The sequence below is a fragment of the Cibotium barometz genome, chromosome 38, assembly GCF_041138505.1.
Source record: "Cibotium barometz isolate CiBa-2024 chromosome 38, ASM4113850v1, whole genome shotgun sequence".
Classification (NCBI taxonomy): domain Eukaryota; kingdom Viridiplantae; phylum Streptophyta; class Polypodiopsida; order Cyatheales; family Cibotiaceae; genus Cibotium; species Cibotium barometz.
Window position 1 is genome coordinate 2916434 of NC_141083.1, and position 16294 is coordinate 2932727.

General features: G+C 40.7%; 1 pseudogene; it reads right to left on the reverse strand.

The window, feature by feature from the left end:
* Nucleotides 1-12885: 12885 nt before the first annotated feature.
* On the reverse strand, nucleotides 12886-13960 carry LOC147616241 (uncharacterized; annotated as a pseudogene).
* Between the last annotated feature and the right edge of the window lie 2334 nt (nucleotides 13961-16294).

Consider the following 16294-nt stretch of genomic DNA (forward strand, 5'->3'; position numbering starts at 1 on the left):
CAATAGATCTAAGGACATTATAAGTGAGCTAATCTGGCTAGTTTAAGTTTAGTCAACAAGAACCTAATCAATATCATTCCTCATTGGTGGTTGATGTTGTGCACATTGATGATGCTCATCATGTCAAGGAGGCTATGTCGGCTATGGGGGTTGCCGAATCTCTATGGTAGGTCTACCTCAATGGTAGAATTGTGGGTTAGTGGTGGTGTAGTCCAGAGCTCACATCCTATAAGCTGATACAGCCCACTCCCTCTCTTAACGTCATGCTATTGCTGTAAGATGCCTTTGTCTATAAATCTAAAATCTATAATCAGCTATGGTTTGTGCCTGCCACTATGCGTGTAAGCTCCTCTACAGTAAGGACACAATGCTCCTATAAAACATCACTGTTGCCACCATCATTCGCCACTAGGACTAGCACCATCCACATGCACATGTGTAGTGAGCCTTCTCTCCTCAATGACTCTTTGGTAGTAGGGATCAAACTCATGTGCACTCCACTTAATCTTGGGAGACACCTGGGCTCCTACACTTTGTCCTTGATAGCGTTAACTCCTAAGTCACTTGGTAATGTAAAAGTAAGAGGCCTGTCGATTCTAGCATCAATGTTAGCAAAGCTTGGGTGGAGGTCATCGATGCCTAGAACTCGGTACACCAAGTCGACTTGTGCTCACGGTAATTACAAAGAGAGAGACCTACCAGTTGGACGTCAAAATCTCTCTCTTGATGCACCTCTATAGTGGGCTACCTGTGGTATTTGCAATGTTACTTTGAGATGTCAATCTCTGCTCTCGTCTCATGTGTGAGTCTCCATAGATGTGGGACCCTACAAAAACAATCAACCACCATTAATTTAAAAAATATAGAAAAGTATATATATATATATAAAGATGCAAACAAAAAAATAAAAACAATTATGAAAAACCTGTAGAAGTAATGAATATGTATAATTACCTCAACATATGTTGGCATTGATCGTGAAAAAAGGCACATCATAGAAGCAGCTACACATAGGGCTAGTGGAGATTGTCTCCATTGGCATGGAGATGACCTTGACTAGTACCACCATCAGGTTGATGCTGGTGTAGTCAAACTGCTCTCCTAAGCCAAACTTTACATATAACTACTTTGCAAAGTAGATGGGGGATTGGGGTTGTTCGGCATACTCCCATATCTATTATAGATATGTGCCATCATAAGAGGATGTGAACACTCCAAAATAGTAAGGGGCTTTCCTACCCCACACCACACCCTGTGGCTATCAAGAAAAAGGTCCAAGTATGCCCTATAATACGGCCAAGCTCACAAACCTGACAATATATCAAACCATGTGATACTAGAGCAATGCGATGATGTGCTATCCACCCATCTATATAAACAACATCATGAAGGCTACAAAGGGATGAGAGCATTGCCTCTAGGTTTGATATGATATGTACAGTAGATGGTGTGTCTCTAGCATTCCCTCGGGGGGGTCACTATATGTAAAATATTCCTATCGCGTGCGTTCAAGGCCTATATTTGAAATCCCTTATTTGTGAATTTTTTAATCTATATAATATCCCCTTTTCTTTATGAATCTGTAAATTTTTTGAAAAAATTTTAAATCATACCCTTATGTAAATATATTTCTTTAAGTTTCATAAATTAAAATTATGCTTCTATTGAACGCACGTGATATTCACATTTTTTATGAGTGACCCCCCCGAGAGCATTCCTATGGCGGATAGCCAATAGTTGATGGCCTATCTCCCCGTGATGAGGTCGACAAGAGACTCATAGCCCTTGTTGCATTTGCGTGACTCCATGCTAGCCCCTAAACGTAATACAAAAGGGTGGGAAAATGTAAAAGGCCAATGTGAAAGGTTCAATGATTAGGCTTAAGAAAACACTAATCTAGCACTAATGGATTTAATCACTACTAATGGTGCTTCAAATCTAAGAGGGAATATGATGGAAGAGTGAAAAAGTGAAAATGATGGAAGACAATAAGGGTAAAAAAACACTAATCTAGCACTAATGGATTTAATCACTACAAAAGGGTGGGCAAATGTGAAAGGCGACTAATCTAACACTAATGGATTCAATCAATACTAATGGATTCAATCACTATAAAAGGGTGAGAAAATGTAAAAGGCCAATGTGAAAGGTCCAATGATTAGGCTTAAGAAAACACTAATCTAGCACTAATGGATTCAATCAATACTAATGGCGCTTCAATCCAAGAGAGAAACGATGGAAGAGTGAAAATGATGCAAGACAATGAGGGTTTAAAAAAAACTCGTAAGCCTTTTATTATCTGGATCGAATGTCGAGTATCACAAGTTTTAGGGTTGGAAAAATAAATGACCAAGATTTACATATAGTTTTAGGGTTGGAAGACATGCATGACTCTCATTTGTTGGAAGTATCTTGATCGAGATATATAGATGGTTGAGATTACATCCATGTATCTTGCTCGAGATATATAGATGGCTGAGATTACATCCGTGTATCTTGATTGAGATACATTAATATTGAGATCGCAATCACGTATCTCGATCTGGATGATTGAGATCGCATTGACGTATTTTGATTGAGATATCTAGAGAGTAGAGATCACATTTCCATATCTCGTTCAAGATACGAGGATGGTAGAGATTGCAATTGTGTATCTTGATCATAATTGTGTATGTGTGGATGGCATAGATCACTATTGAATATCTTGATCAAGATACCTTAATGGTTGGGATTGCATGTTGGTATCTCGATTAAGATACATGCTCTATGTCATGAGAGGCATGGTTACATTTTATGGCATTACAGTACATGGGCAATCTAGATTCGAGTGGTGACGTGGTTTTTCCAATCAACTAGCTATCTTGATTGAGATCCCCTAAGTGGCGATGTGTTGTTGTGAAATGGATCTTGATTGAGAAAAGTGAGCCCTCCAGAGGCTTTGCGTGATGATGCTTGGGATCTTGATTGAGATATTGGGCTATTGTCTCGGAGGGCACATGTCATGCTGTGAGTGTTATTAATATCTCGATCAAGATACCCCATTGATACCCCCACCCGTGAGTTTGCCCACTTGCGTTGATGCCCTATTTCCCTTGAGAGTGAGTGAAAGTGATCACCCTTACCAGTATGGGCTTCCCAAGAAGGAGGCCAATTATTAGAACATCTCTTCTAGTTGATGTAAGAAGGTACCTCTCTCATTTTGTGTTTAAACCCACTCATTTTATTTCTACCCTTGTGTAAAACGTCAAGCCCTAAGCCAACATTGTAGCCTCTGAGGCACTTGATAGACCACTGTAACAAATGAATAAGTGTAGATCTAGTGTATGTATGGTGTTAGTAGTTCATCACTTGAGGGGGATTGTTGAAATAGTAAGTAATGTTGGGTAAATGCTAGGAGCAACAAGGGGAGTGCTGCATCAATCGCATGAGTTGCATAAGTCATAGAATATGGTTCAAAGGGCTCAAAGGGATCCCAAATATGAAGGAATGTTGGAACGTTCAGCTCAGGTGGTGGCCAAAAGTAAGCACTGAAGAAGGTGGGAAAGAGGCTAAGTGGGTGCTCATCACTTCAAGGGAGATGGTGGAAAAATCAAGGCAGCTTAATCAAGCTTATAGGTCACAATTAGTGGCTATAATGGAGATTTACTCAAGTCTATAAAAAGGCCATCTATCTAGTGGATTATTCTATGAGCTTTTTGCTAAACCTCTTGCTTTGTCATTATGCTCTATTAGCTTTATCATTAGTCTTAATATCTTTATAGCCATTTCTAGCCATTTTTACACACCTAATCCTATCTAGACATGAAATTCATGTTAGCCACAATGTTTTTTCTTGGGAGGTGTGGACCTCATTAGGGCACGTGCCTTTCATACCTTTCACAATGACAATTACTATAGTAAACAATTTCTAATCCATGGTCGTTGGTTGTTTTGAGGCAGAGTTTTTTATTGGATCTAAACCTATGGTGTGTATGCTTTATTTGACCCCCAAAGGTACAATGAGAGCTCTGATACACGAACCACCACTTGCAGGAGAGCTCTGATAAACGAACCATTACTTGACGATTCAACCATTCAAACACCTCAATCAATCTCTCAATCCCTTAAACCCACTACACTAATCAAGAGAACAAGCAATGCATGGCAATCTCATAATCCCATTCAAACATTGATTAAATCTTAGCTTTCCCTAATGCAAGCAAACCCATAAGCGTGCATCTACTAACCCACAAGCTTAAGCAAGCATAGAATGTAACATTCACAAACCCACAAGCTCATAGAGAGAGTCTATCCATGAATAACTCATTGCCAATGAAGTGGGCAAGAGCTTGCATCAATGGAGACTACACACACACACTACAAGCATGCATACACAAGAGAAAGAAGGGATAACTAATATACTTCGAGAGCATAAGAACTTGGCATACTCCGTTGGCATATGTCTTATACCATCTTCAAATAGAAATACCTTCTACTAAGTCCTCTCAAAATCTAGAAATCACTCACCACATAGTAACAACTAATTTAAAACTTAAACCAGCCAACTGTGTGTGAACATGCAAACAATATATGCAAAAGTGAAAAGCACATAAAGAACAAAAGATTATGATTTGAATACATCCGTTGTGGTGCTCGGTGATGTTGTGCGTTTGTCTTGATGCATTGTTGATGTCCAGATTGCTTCTCTTTTCTCTTTGTAGGCATTGCATGTCTCCCCCCTTCCTAATTTGTGTGCACGGTAGGTGGACTGTTAGAGCGTGTTTGTATGCTCTTGTTTAGCTGAGATCTTTGCAAAATGTCTTATTAACAAACAAGAAAAGAAAAGAAAAGAATAAAATTTGTTATTGGTGCCAATCACCAAATATAGCCGAGGGGAAAAACCCAGTGGGAGAAAAGTGCCCTGGCTTGATGTATCTCGCCAAGTATCCATCAGGAGGTATCTGGGCGTAGAACAATGAAATTTAGAAACTTCAAACTTTATACACTCATATCCATCATTACAATCCCTATCAAAAACAATGTAGATAAGATCATCTCAAAAAGAACACAATCCTATAAAGGCATAAGGAACCACATTAGTAAAAGTGAGACTATTCAAACACTGATCTACCAAAGAGCTTCAATTATAGTGTTAATGCCTTACCCTTGGTTTTGGGTATATCCTTCTTAAGAGGTGGGAAGGATAGCAATTGTCGAGGAATTTGAGCAAGATAAGAGGATTTAGGCAGTGAAGTGCTAGAATCTATGCTCAAAGGAGACTCATGTAAAGTTGGATTTGTCTTAGGTACACAAGTTGATGGTGGAAGTGTGTAACAAGGAGAAGTTGGGACAACTGGTGATTCAATACATGTTTGGGGAAGGTCAACACAAGGAGATTTGTAGGTGCTATCACAACCACCTATCCTATCTTGAAGAGGTTGTGTTGATTTCCTTTGCACCCACTGATATGAAAAACCAAGAGTGGCTTTTGGAATCTTATTGATACACTCTTCTGGCTCTAGCAAACCATGGCATTTGGGAAGCCAAAGTGCTGTTGCACCCTCATAATAGCCTTGTGTTTTAAGAACATGCTTTGGGACCCAATGAGTAACAATCTGAGGCTTAGGCTTAGAAAAGATATGCTTTTTAGGAGGTTTAGCAACTAGGCTAGATGGTACAAGTTTGTACGCATCTTTGGGTAGCCAAATTGACAATTCCTTCTTGCTTGGCCTTCTTTGAGCAGTGACTAGAGTAGTTGGAACATGCCAACCATGGCCCTCATTTGAGGACTCATCGATTATCCACATCATTTGTCTTGGAGCTTGAAGAGCAGATGTTGAAATTGGGTTGTGTAAGGTAGAACTACCACCCTTTTAACATGATAAAACTCGTGGAGCAGCAGATCCCAAGACGCAATCAGAATCAATTTGTAATTTATATTGTCTATTCTTCGAATCTAATGAACAATTGGTAGCACTTAACCATGATCGACCAAGAACAACCTCTACCACTGCCTTGGACTTACTAGCCACATAAAAGGGAACTGACATCTGGTGACCCTGAATGGACATCATAATGACACATTTTCCCTCTATAGGGTTATCTTCACCTGAGAAGCTTTGTAAGTCAATAGGAATGTGCACAAGTGTTGGTTGTCCCAAGGCTACCCATGTGTCAAATGAGAGAACATTATAATTTGCACCAGAGTCAATAGGTAGTCTCATGAAGATGAAGACACACGTGAATATTGAAAGGATCGACATATTGATCATCAGTAGAGCCAACTGTAAGGTCAACACAGAAGCCTTGCGATGCTCCTTGGCTTTTGTAACTCTAGCTTTAGCTTCTTCTTGAGCCTGACGTTTAAGTAGGTCATGTGCTTCTTTCCGTGTGTTGGCAGCATGCATTTGTTGAAGCATGGCTTCAGTTAGTGGTTCATTGTATTTCTTGAGACGACCTCCATTAATGAAGTTAGGCATTTGCTCACCTTCTGGTGTCTCTAAACGCACTGCACCACTAGGAGTAAGCTCATTAATCACAAACGGTCCTAAGCCACGTTTCTTGAGCTTTCGCTTATGCTTCTTAAGTGTGTACAAGAGCACAAGGTCCCCTTTTTTGAATCGGCCAGTTGTTACATTTCGATCATACCATTGCTTTTGTCTCCTCTTCTCGGCATACATCCCCATTACCGCCAATAAGCGGGTCTCATCAAGCTTTTCCAATTCATCAATGCATTGAGAAAGCTCATGACCAGCAGTCCCCAGTCCAATTGTTTAGCAACTTGTAGAGTAGGTACAAGAAATTCAATGGGAAGAATTGCATCTAGCCCAAAAGCAAGCTCAAATGGGGTTGTGCCCACAGATGTTTTATAGGCTGTTCTATATGCCCAAAGAACTGAGTGTAACTTTTACTCCCAATCAGTCCTATGTCCCTCAACAATCTTTGTGAGTGTTGTGCAGAGAATCTTGTTAGTACTCTCAGCTTGACCATTGGTCTGGGGATGATAGGGTGCAGAACGCTTGTGAATTACCATAAATTCTTGAAGTAAAAACTCTATGACCTCATTCACAAAGTGCACACCTTGATCACTAACAATTTCAATAGGTAAGCCATAGCGTGTAAACACGTACTCATACAAGAACTTGGCTGTGGTTCTGGCATCATTTTTTACTGTAGCCTTTGCCTCTACCCATTTGGTCAAATAGTCAGTTGCGACTATAATATATTCGGCATGCGCGTGACGAGCTGGAGGTTTAATGGGACCGACAAAATCAATACCCCATTTGGCAAAAGCACGTGTGCTTAACATAGGCCGCAATGGCATATTGTGCTTTGTGATGGGAGGTTTGGTCCTTTGACAATCGTCACAACATTTTACATATTCTTCGGCATCCATTTATAAGGTTGGCCACCAAAGCCCAGACCACCTAATCAACTTAGCTGTGGTATTGCCCGAAAAGTGTCCACCCCCAACATCTGCATGTGCATGAGTCAAGATTTTCAAGTAGTCAGCTTCACATACACACATGCGCAAGTTGCCATCTTTGCCCCTCTTGTAGAGTTGGCCCTCTATCAGCATATAGTTGGCCGCTTCAACTTCAATAGCATGCTTTCGATATTTAGGAATTGTTCGATCAGTATGACCATGCTGAAGATAGTCCACAATATACTTACTCCAACTTGGTGTAGTTGAATTGGAATAATGTGACATTATGAATTGGTTGTTGAATTTGACATGAAGCACAGTTACGAATAAATTTTTCAGCATCCGCATGCATGGTAGGCCACCATTGTCCATCCTGAGTTATACGTCGCACACAAGTAGTAGCTGATGCATGGATTCCACCAATACCCTCATGTGCCCATTCCAAGATCTCCTCATATTGGTCAGGGTTAGGTATAAGCCGCAACACTCCATCATTACCCTGACGATATAATCTCCCTGGAGATTAACTTGAATGGTCGCCATAAGTCCACATTAGGACCTGCTAGTTGTATCTCCCCACTTGTCAAAATTTCTAAGATGGGTTCAGACCATTTAGGAGCTGTCTCTACAAGGAAAAGTGTTGAATCTAACATATCATCATCCACACCCACACACAGGAGCTTCTCCAGAGGTGATTCGAGACAAATGATCTGCCCTAAGATGAGTTGTTCCTTTTCGGACTGCCACTTCAAAATCAAACTTAAGAAGGATGACAAACCACCTCACAATCCTTCCAGTTGCACAAGGCTTATTCACCAAATATAGCAGTGCTTGATGGTCCACAAAAAATATAAATTTGTTTGCCAAAAGGTAATGGCGAAACTTTTTCACTGCATATATCATGGACAAACCTTCTCTTTTTGTTGTGGTATAATTCTTCTCAGCATTGTTCAACTGTCGACTAGCATATGAGATTGGGAAATCCTTATTATGTTCTCCCGATTGAGCCAAAATACATCCAATTGCAAAGTTTGAAGCATCAATATGGACATGAAAGATTTGGTTCCAATCTGATGGGTGCAGACACTAATGCTTGCTTCAACTTTTCAAAGGATTCCTCACACTCGTCAGTCCAATTAAACTTTACAAGAAGAGCATATAATGGTCTGGCTAGGACAGCGTACATGTAGATGAATCGACGATAATAGCCACAATGTCCCATGAATATTTGTATCCCTTTAGGGTTGATAGGCCGAGGTAATGAGACAATGACATCAATTTTATCCATATCTGTTGAAATACCATTGCGAGAAACAATATGGCCCAAAATCTTCCCTTGTCTTACCATGAATTTGAACTTGTCAGGATTCAAGCATATACGATAAACTTGACACTTTTGAAACACAAGTCTGAGGTGTTCTATATGATCATCACGCTCTTGTGAGTGAACACATAAATCATCCATGAAGATCTCAAGAAATAGCCTAAGGTACTCCTTGAATACATGACTCATTAACCGCTGAAAGGTTGCAGGTGCATTTGTTAGACCAAATGGCATAACACGATAGGCAAAGATGCCATCTTCAGTAGCAAAGGCTATCTTGTGTTGATCCTTCGTATCAATTGACACTTGATTGTAACCGGAGAATCCATCCAAGAAACTATATGCCTTTTTCCCTGCAACACGTTCCAAAACATGATCCGCGATTGGAAGTGGATAATGATCACGTACAATAGCTGCATTTACCTTCTTGAGGTTTACACATGCTCGAAGTTTTCCATTTTTCTTGGGCACCACTACAATAGGGGAGACCCATTCAGTGTGTTCAATCTCATAGATAAATTTTACCTCTAAGAGCTTGTCTATTTCTTCTTTTATCTTTCATGCAAAATTCTCATTGTAAGTATAAGGACGTTGCTTGGAAGGCTTTGCATCCTCTCACAATGGAATTGTATGATGCTGACATATGCTTGGATCTACTCCTTTGAGGTCTTTATAACTCCAAGCAAAAACATCGCGATACTCCTTTATTGTTTGAATTAATAACTTCTCCTCATCTAAGGACAAGTCTGTGGCAATCCACACATAGCAAGGCTCTTCTTCTGGCTCAGCGATATCAATTTTTTTTGCATCTTCTGGACCATCATATGAAACCCCTGGCATGCTTGGCTTTTGTCGCATGGCTATTGAAGAACAATCTTCCGATCTTGAAGAGTGTACTGTGTGAAGTTGGGGGGAACATTGAGACCTTGTTCTTGTCCACTTGAGTCATCACTAATTGACGACCATACAGTTTTGAGCTCTCTTTTGCAATCTTGCATCAGAGTTTTTCGTTCAACCTTTATCTTTGCACTTCCGACACTCTCTTTTGAATCTGTTTGAGACTTGAGTTTTTGTTTTGATCTCTTTGTTTTTTTGCAATTTTTGCTAACAGTTTTTAGCTTTTCTCCTGATTGGAATCCATCTGATCGTTTTACTCAAGGTCTTTGATACTATCTTGTGCTTGGACATAGTATAGATATCCATTCTTTCCTGAGAAGTGAGGTGGTGGTCGAGAGTGTTCATTCTTAAACTCCTCGTTTTCTTTTTGTATTCTCTCACGTCGTTCCCTCTCATCTTGTTTACGGATTCTCTTATGGCTCTTACAGCATTTACGTTTGGGTCGGCTTTGAGGGATCTCTATTTGAACCTCCCTTCCTCTCAAGAGAAGGTGTGCCTTTCCTAACTCTTCCTCGGGGATTATCACATCATCATCAAAATCAGAGTCCCATCCATCTTCCTTATCAGCATCATTAGCAGATATTCGAGTGTTAAATCCTCCACTGAGACTTCCTCTACATGCAGTGCTGTGGATGCATCCCCATAGTACAAATCATCTAGAAGGTCATGTGGTTGTACCATTCGTATAGGAATAATGTCATATGGACATCTGAGTCACAAAATTGAATTGGCTTAGGTAAAGCACATGTCGATAATGTTGCAAGGACATGACTCCATTCTAGGGGATCAATTAAGTGCTCAGGGAAGGGTTGTGGAATGTATGTCTCATCTGATACACTTCGATTACCCTTAAGTCTCTCGGTGTTGAAATCCTTACATGAGGCTCCACACATCCACAGATCTTCTCGCCCATCTGACAATGTAACTCTTGAGCCCTCAGATGAAGCAGAATCAAACTCATCTATTGGAGACCGCGTTACATCACGATATGAGTGATTCTTTAGGTTGACCCTTGTGATGACAGAATCATGTCAAAGGTACAAATAATTGTATCCCCAATCTTGAATCATTTGAAATTGTCGCATGAATGGTCTACCCAATATCACTTCATAGTTTGGATGCTTTCCAAAATCCACTACTGCAAATGTGTGCTCATATTCAATCCCACATGTGGTGACCAATATGTTCTCTAGCAGCCCAATGGGATGTTCTAAGCTTCCATCTGCTAGCTGCAAGCGCATCCTTGTACTCCTAATAGCTGGTTTATCCCACTTTTCCCAAATGGACCTTGTCACAATGCCCACTCCTGCACCACTATCAAGTATTGCAGTTGAAGCTACTTTTCGCACTTCTAATGGGAGGGTAGCATTTCCCTGATCGTCCTCACAAAATTTCCCTGATCGCCCTCACAGAATTTTCCTACTTTATTGATAGGAACTGGCATAACATGCTTTGTCTCAGGGTGTATAGTACATTGATGGTGACCCTTTTGTAGCAATACCTGCTCTGACAAACATGTGGCAATATCATTCCACAACTCTGGTCAAAGCTTTATCAAATCAAGCAAAGGTAAGGTACAAGCCACTGGTGCTGACAAAATAGCTTGCACGATACCCATATCCATCTCCTTTGTCAACCTTCTATGCATGGAGGGTATCCTCAAGGTTTGAGAACAGTTCTCATATTCTCCCAAATAAGATGGTAAGGTTTTCATTGTATGCTTACTTCTAGGAGAAACAATTGTTTGAACTTCCTCTTGGATGCTTGGACGTCTAAAGTTGTTTTCTGTGCCCCTGGTAAAATCCACTTCAGAGAATGGAGGTGAAATAATAGAGGACATATTCTCATTAACTTTCTCATGAACTGTTGCCCACATCTCATTTGCCATGTCCTCGTTAGCATCAATAACTTCATCATTGCATGGGAAGGCAAGACTAGGTGGTGGCAGAATGCCTTCTTTCAATGGGGTGTCAATTGGTGTAGACTTCTCGCCTATGAGCTTGTGAGATCAACTCACTTTTCATTTCCCAACTTGATGACACTTCAGGTATGGTTTCTAATGTTGGCTTAAGAGAAGTGGGGCCCCGAGGGATAGGTGGAGGTGGGCTCTCAAGTATTGATTGAGCTTCCCTAATGAGTTGCTGATGTACAGCTAGATTGATCTTCTCCTCACGAGGGTTTGGGTATTCTTGAAGCTTCTTGGGTAGCTCAGATAAAGCTGCAATGCGACTTGCGTTGACTCTGAGAAAGCGGATCAGGATGAATTGATTACGTCCTCGAATCTAGACACATCGACGTCAGAGAGGTGTAGAATTCTTCTTTCCGATCATGATGACATTGTAGATGATGAGAACGACAACGATCCAGACTCTGACACTACAGACACCTAAGAGGAAGAAACAATGGATGTCGAGCCTATGGAGGAAACAAACGTCAACACAGATTTGATGATGGAGGAGCTCGAAGAAGTCAACAAGGATAATGAAGATGAAATGTTCGTCAACCTATGTTCGGCAAGATTTAATCTCAAAATAATTCATTGTGAAGTCATGATTTTTATTCTTTTGAAAACTTACTAACAAGGGTGGGTGGTGGGGAGTCTCGTGGTGATAGCCTCATATGGCTAGTGCCGGGGTTCAGACTCGTTTTTCTTGCTCTAGCTGTGTGTACAGAGTAATTTCAGCTTCAAGTTCACTGAAAGAAAGTTCGTATTGGGATTCGATTCCCCTCCTCTACCAAGGCTTCTATCTCGCGTTTCAACCCCAGTATCAGCATCTCAACCTTCAGTACACCCGCAATCAAGCATTGTTCCCTGGATCGACTTGGCCGAGCAGTAGACCATCGAAGCCAGCAGTCTTCTAGCGTTTCATGGCAGTAGTTCCAGCAGCACCCTCAGTGAGTACCCGCAGTACCCTTAGCCGCAGCACCCCCCACGCTGCCCATTTGCTGCTCCAGCTCTGCTCTCTCTCTCTATGACACTATGGTCACCCCAGCTTTGATGTATGGTCACCCCAGCTTTGATGTATGCGACAGCAGTATGGGCCCCATGTTTGTCAGTCGCCTCATGAACGCGGATTGAGAGACCACAGATATGTATGATCTCACGCTTGTTCCGCAACAAACCATCAGTACCGCTGTTCTACCTGACATTGGTATCAGAGCTCTCTGGTGGTAACTTTTTGGTCTCATAGGTCATTTTGGCCTTTTGAAGACGTAAATATAGCATTTCATTTTGTTTCATCTCTCTCTCTCTCTCTACTTACCGTGCATTGTCGCGTCGATGACTCATGAGTTTGCACATTTGCTTCAGCAACCACTTCCGACTCCATCCTGTCCCAAACTCCGTCTCCAGTGTGTTGATGACATATTTCTTATCATCCTCAAGTTGATCGCTGCATTGCAAAATAAAGTCAGTTAGTAATTCAAATAAAAAACTATAATTCATATTCTTTATGTTAAATAATACTTACTGCCATGGTATATGAACTCGCTATAGATAAGACATGCAAAGGTCTCTCATCCGACGTCTGAAGGCGATGCCGGCTCTGACCTGAAGGATACCCCCGTCAGGCGTGATGTCGCATGTGACACCCAAAGTGCCAGTGGTATATGAACTCGCTATAGATAAGACATGCAAAGGTCTCTCATCCGACGTCTGAAGGCGATGCCGGCTCTGACCTGAAGGATACCCCCGTCAGGCGTGATGTCGCATGTGACACCCAAAGTGCCAGTGCACGTGCGCATCGGCACTGGTGGGGACACTGGTGGTGTGCTACTCTGCCGTCTCGCTGACGCCTACGTGCAATACAAACATACGATATATTGAGATGTGAGTTCTTAAAAAGTACTTGATATTTAATCCGTAATCGCCATAAAAGATATACCTACGGGACGAACGGCCACTAGCCTGTGAATCAGGTGTCACTTGAGTACCAAGAGGTACATCAGGAGTAAGCCGCTGACTCTCGTGATGTGATGTACCTGGGATATGAGTCCTAAGAAAACAAAGACATCAAAAGGATATAAATATTAAGAATTCTATATGTAAAAAAAGGATGACATTACTATTTTATCAATCGAGAAGCTTACCGATGCGCTGTAGTGTGTGCATGAGAAGAAGTCTCCACTCTTGCATGTGGCTGGGATGATGTACCCTCTCCAGGTCGTACGGGCATACTGAATCTCCCAAGAATCTCGATGGCGCCATCTAAACCTGCATCATCCATCTCCACATAATCTGCCATGGCCTCTGACAGTGTATCTCCAGAAAGTCCAGTGCCTCGTAGCAAAGTCTTGATGATCGCCAGCTTCACTTTACGGGTGTGGTCACTCATCGTATCTATATATTTAAAACAACTATATGTCAGACTAGAGATACATTGTTAGAGGAGAGCTCAATCTATCTATCAGAAACATTGACTAAATAACTCCAAGCAAGATGCATCCACATCTCGAAGTTTGCAAGAGTCATATATGGACTGTTGCAAAGAACGTCGAAGAGTCATATACAGGATCCCATAATTTGGCCCATAGCAATGGCATCTATGTTCAAGAACATTATTTCTACTAGTAGCTACCCAAGTTTGCAACCCTCAAAACATTAAGAGACATTACTTAGGACCCAAGCATGAGAGCTTCTCCATGAATCATAACCTCTCTATCTTACTAACTCGCAATGTGGCCCGTAGCACCCTTTCTCTCTATCTCTCTATGCCCTGTCAGCCCATGATCTTCCTCTCTCCACCTATGCTCTAGAATGGTGTTTGTTAGCTAGCAGTGTTTGGAGTTCCTTCCTCTCTCCCTCTCACACTATCACCCTTTGCCACTGTGGTGATTGTAGTAGTGCACCTTGTCGATCGCCCATGGGTGACGAAAGTTAATTAGAGGCCATACAAGCTCCTCCTCCTTTCTCGGTCTGTAGTATAAAAACACACACATACTCCTCCTCTTTCCCCATCGTGCGTGCGTGGCGACTGTTCGTGCAACGGCTGATGGCATTTGGTCATCCCTTTTTTTTATCAAAGGCCCAAGAATTTTTTTAAAAAAAATTTAATGAGCTTGGACCTTGGTCCCACACAAAGCTATAATAAGGGTTATACCAACCATCCTCCAAGCACTATGATGCAAGCCTTCCCAAGTTTACCTCTATATACCTGGCTACTCCCTTCTCAAGTGTGCGTCCCCCTATAGTTAGCCTCTGGTGTATTTAAATCCTTTTAACCTATTAGGAGAGGAGGACAACGGGACTTCTTCTGTTCAAAAATTTAATTGGCAAGGGGATGAAGCTTGGAAAGAAATTCAGAAGGAGGGGGATCATGGGTGGAGTGGGAAGGAGGTAGAAATGGTGCTTGAAACTGCTTTAACATGAGTGAGGCATTAAAAATTAATCGGTGCACGAGGAACGTCAAGGGAATCAAAGATAAAAAGAAAAACACTACTTTTTGGGGCTTAGTCAAAGAGTGGGGTCTATCCATTTTGGCGGGAGGGTCTGAGAGGAAGAATGGGTTTAAGGGATGGGTGTGATATGGGTGAATGGGGATCGGATCTTGGGCATACTTATTTTAGTCTTGAATATTTTGGGTCATCTTCAAGATTAGATAGGGTCTTTTTCAATCAACAAGATGTGTGGGTTCCTCACACTCTCAAATTGAATGTGGATTCCAGTACTGCTCTGTATGACCACATGCCTCTAAAATGGAGATAACACGTAATGGGTTGTGAAGAAGCTGAGTTAAACAAGTTTCCTACTGGGAAACTAAGGGTAAACAATTTATTACTCAAGGATGAACTATTTATTCCAGTACTGCTCTGTATGACCACATGCCTCTAAAATGGGTTGTGAAGAAGCTGAGTTAAACAAGTTTCCTACTGGGAAACTAAGGGTAAACAATTTATTACTCAAGGATGAACTATTTATTAGACAAACTGAAGATGCAATTGAGAGACTCAAGAGGAGAGGCACTATACAAGAATCATGGAAGATTTTTTCCAATGTAATGCAGGATATAATGAGTGGGGTTGGGAAATTGAGAGTTGAGGAAAAAAGACAGGAAAGAAGGAGATGGGGTGATCTTGTAGAAACTCTATAGAAAAAGACGGAGATTGGGAAATTTACTGTGATGAGGAGGCTACTTGGTATTTCAAATGTCAAGTTGGGTTGAGGAGATTAAAAAAACTATTCAAAATATGCTCTCTCTCTCTCTCTCTCTCTCTCTCTCTCTCTCTCTCTCTTTCACACACACACATTATTCACTAACTTTTAAAATTAAAAACTATTCAAGATACACTCTCTCTCTCTCTCTCTCTCTCTCTCTCTCTCTCTCTCTCTCACACACACACACACACATGCCGTTTCAAAAATTTTAAAAAAATAATTTTTTATTTTATAAAATACATAAATGATATATATCATTATTACACACAAAATGATATATATATATATATATATAATGATGATATATTATATATAATATAATATATCATTATATAATATATGTGTATATTATATAATGATAATTATATAATATGATATATAATTATCTTATATATGACATATATATATCACACACACACACATATATATATGATTATATATATTAGATAATTATATATATATATATATATATATATATATATATATATATATATATATCGCTGTCTCTCTCTCA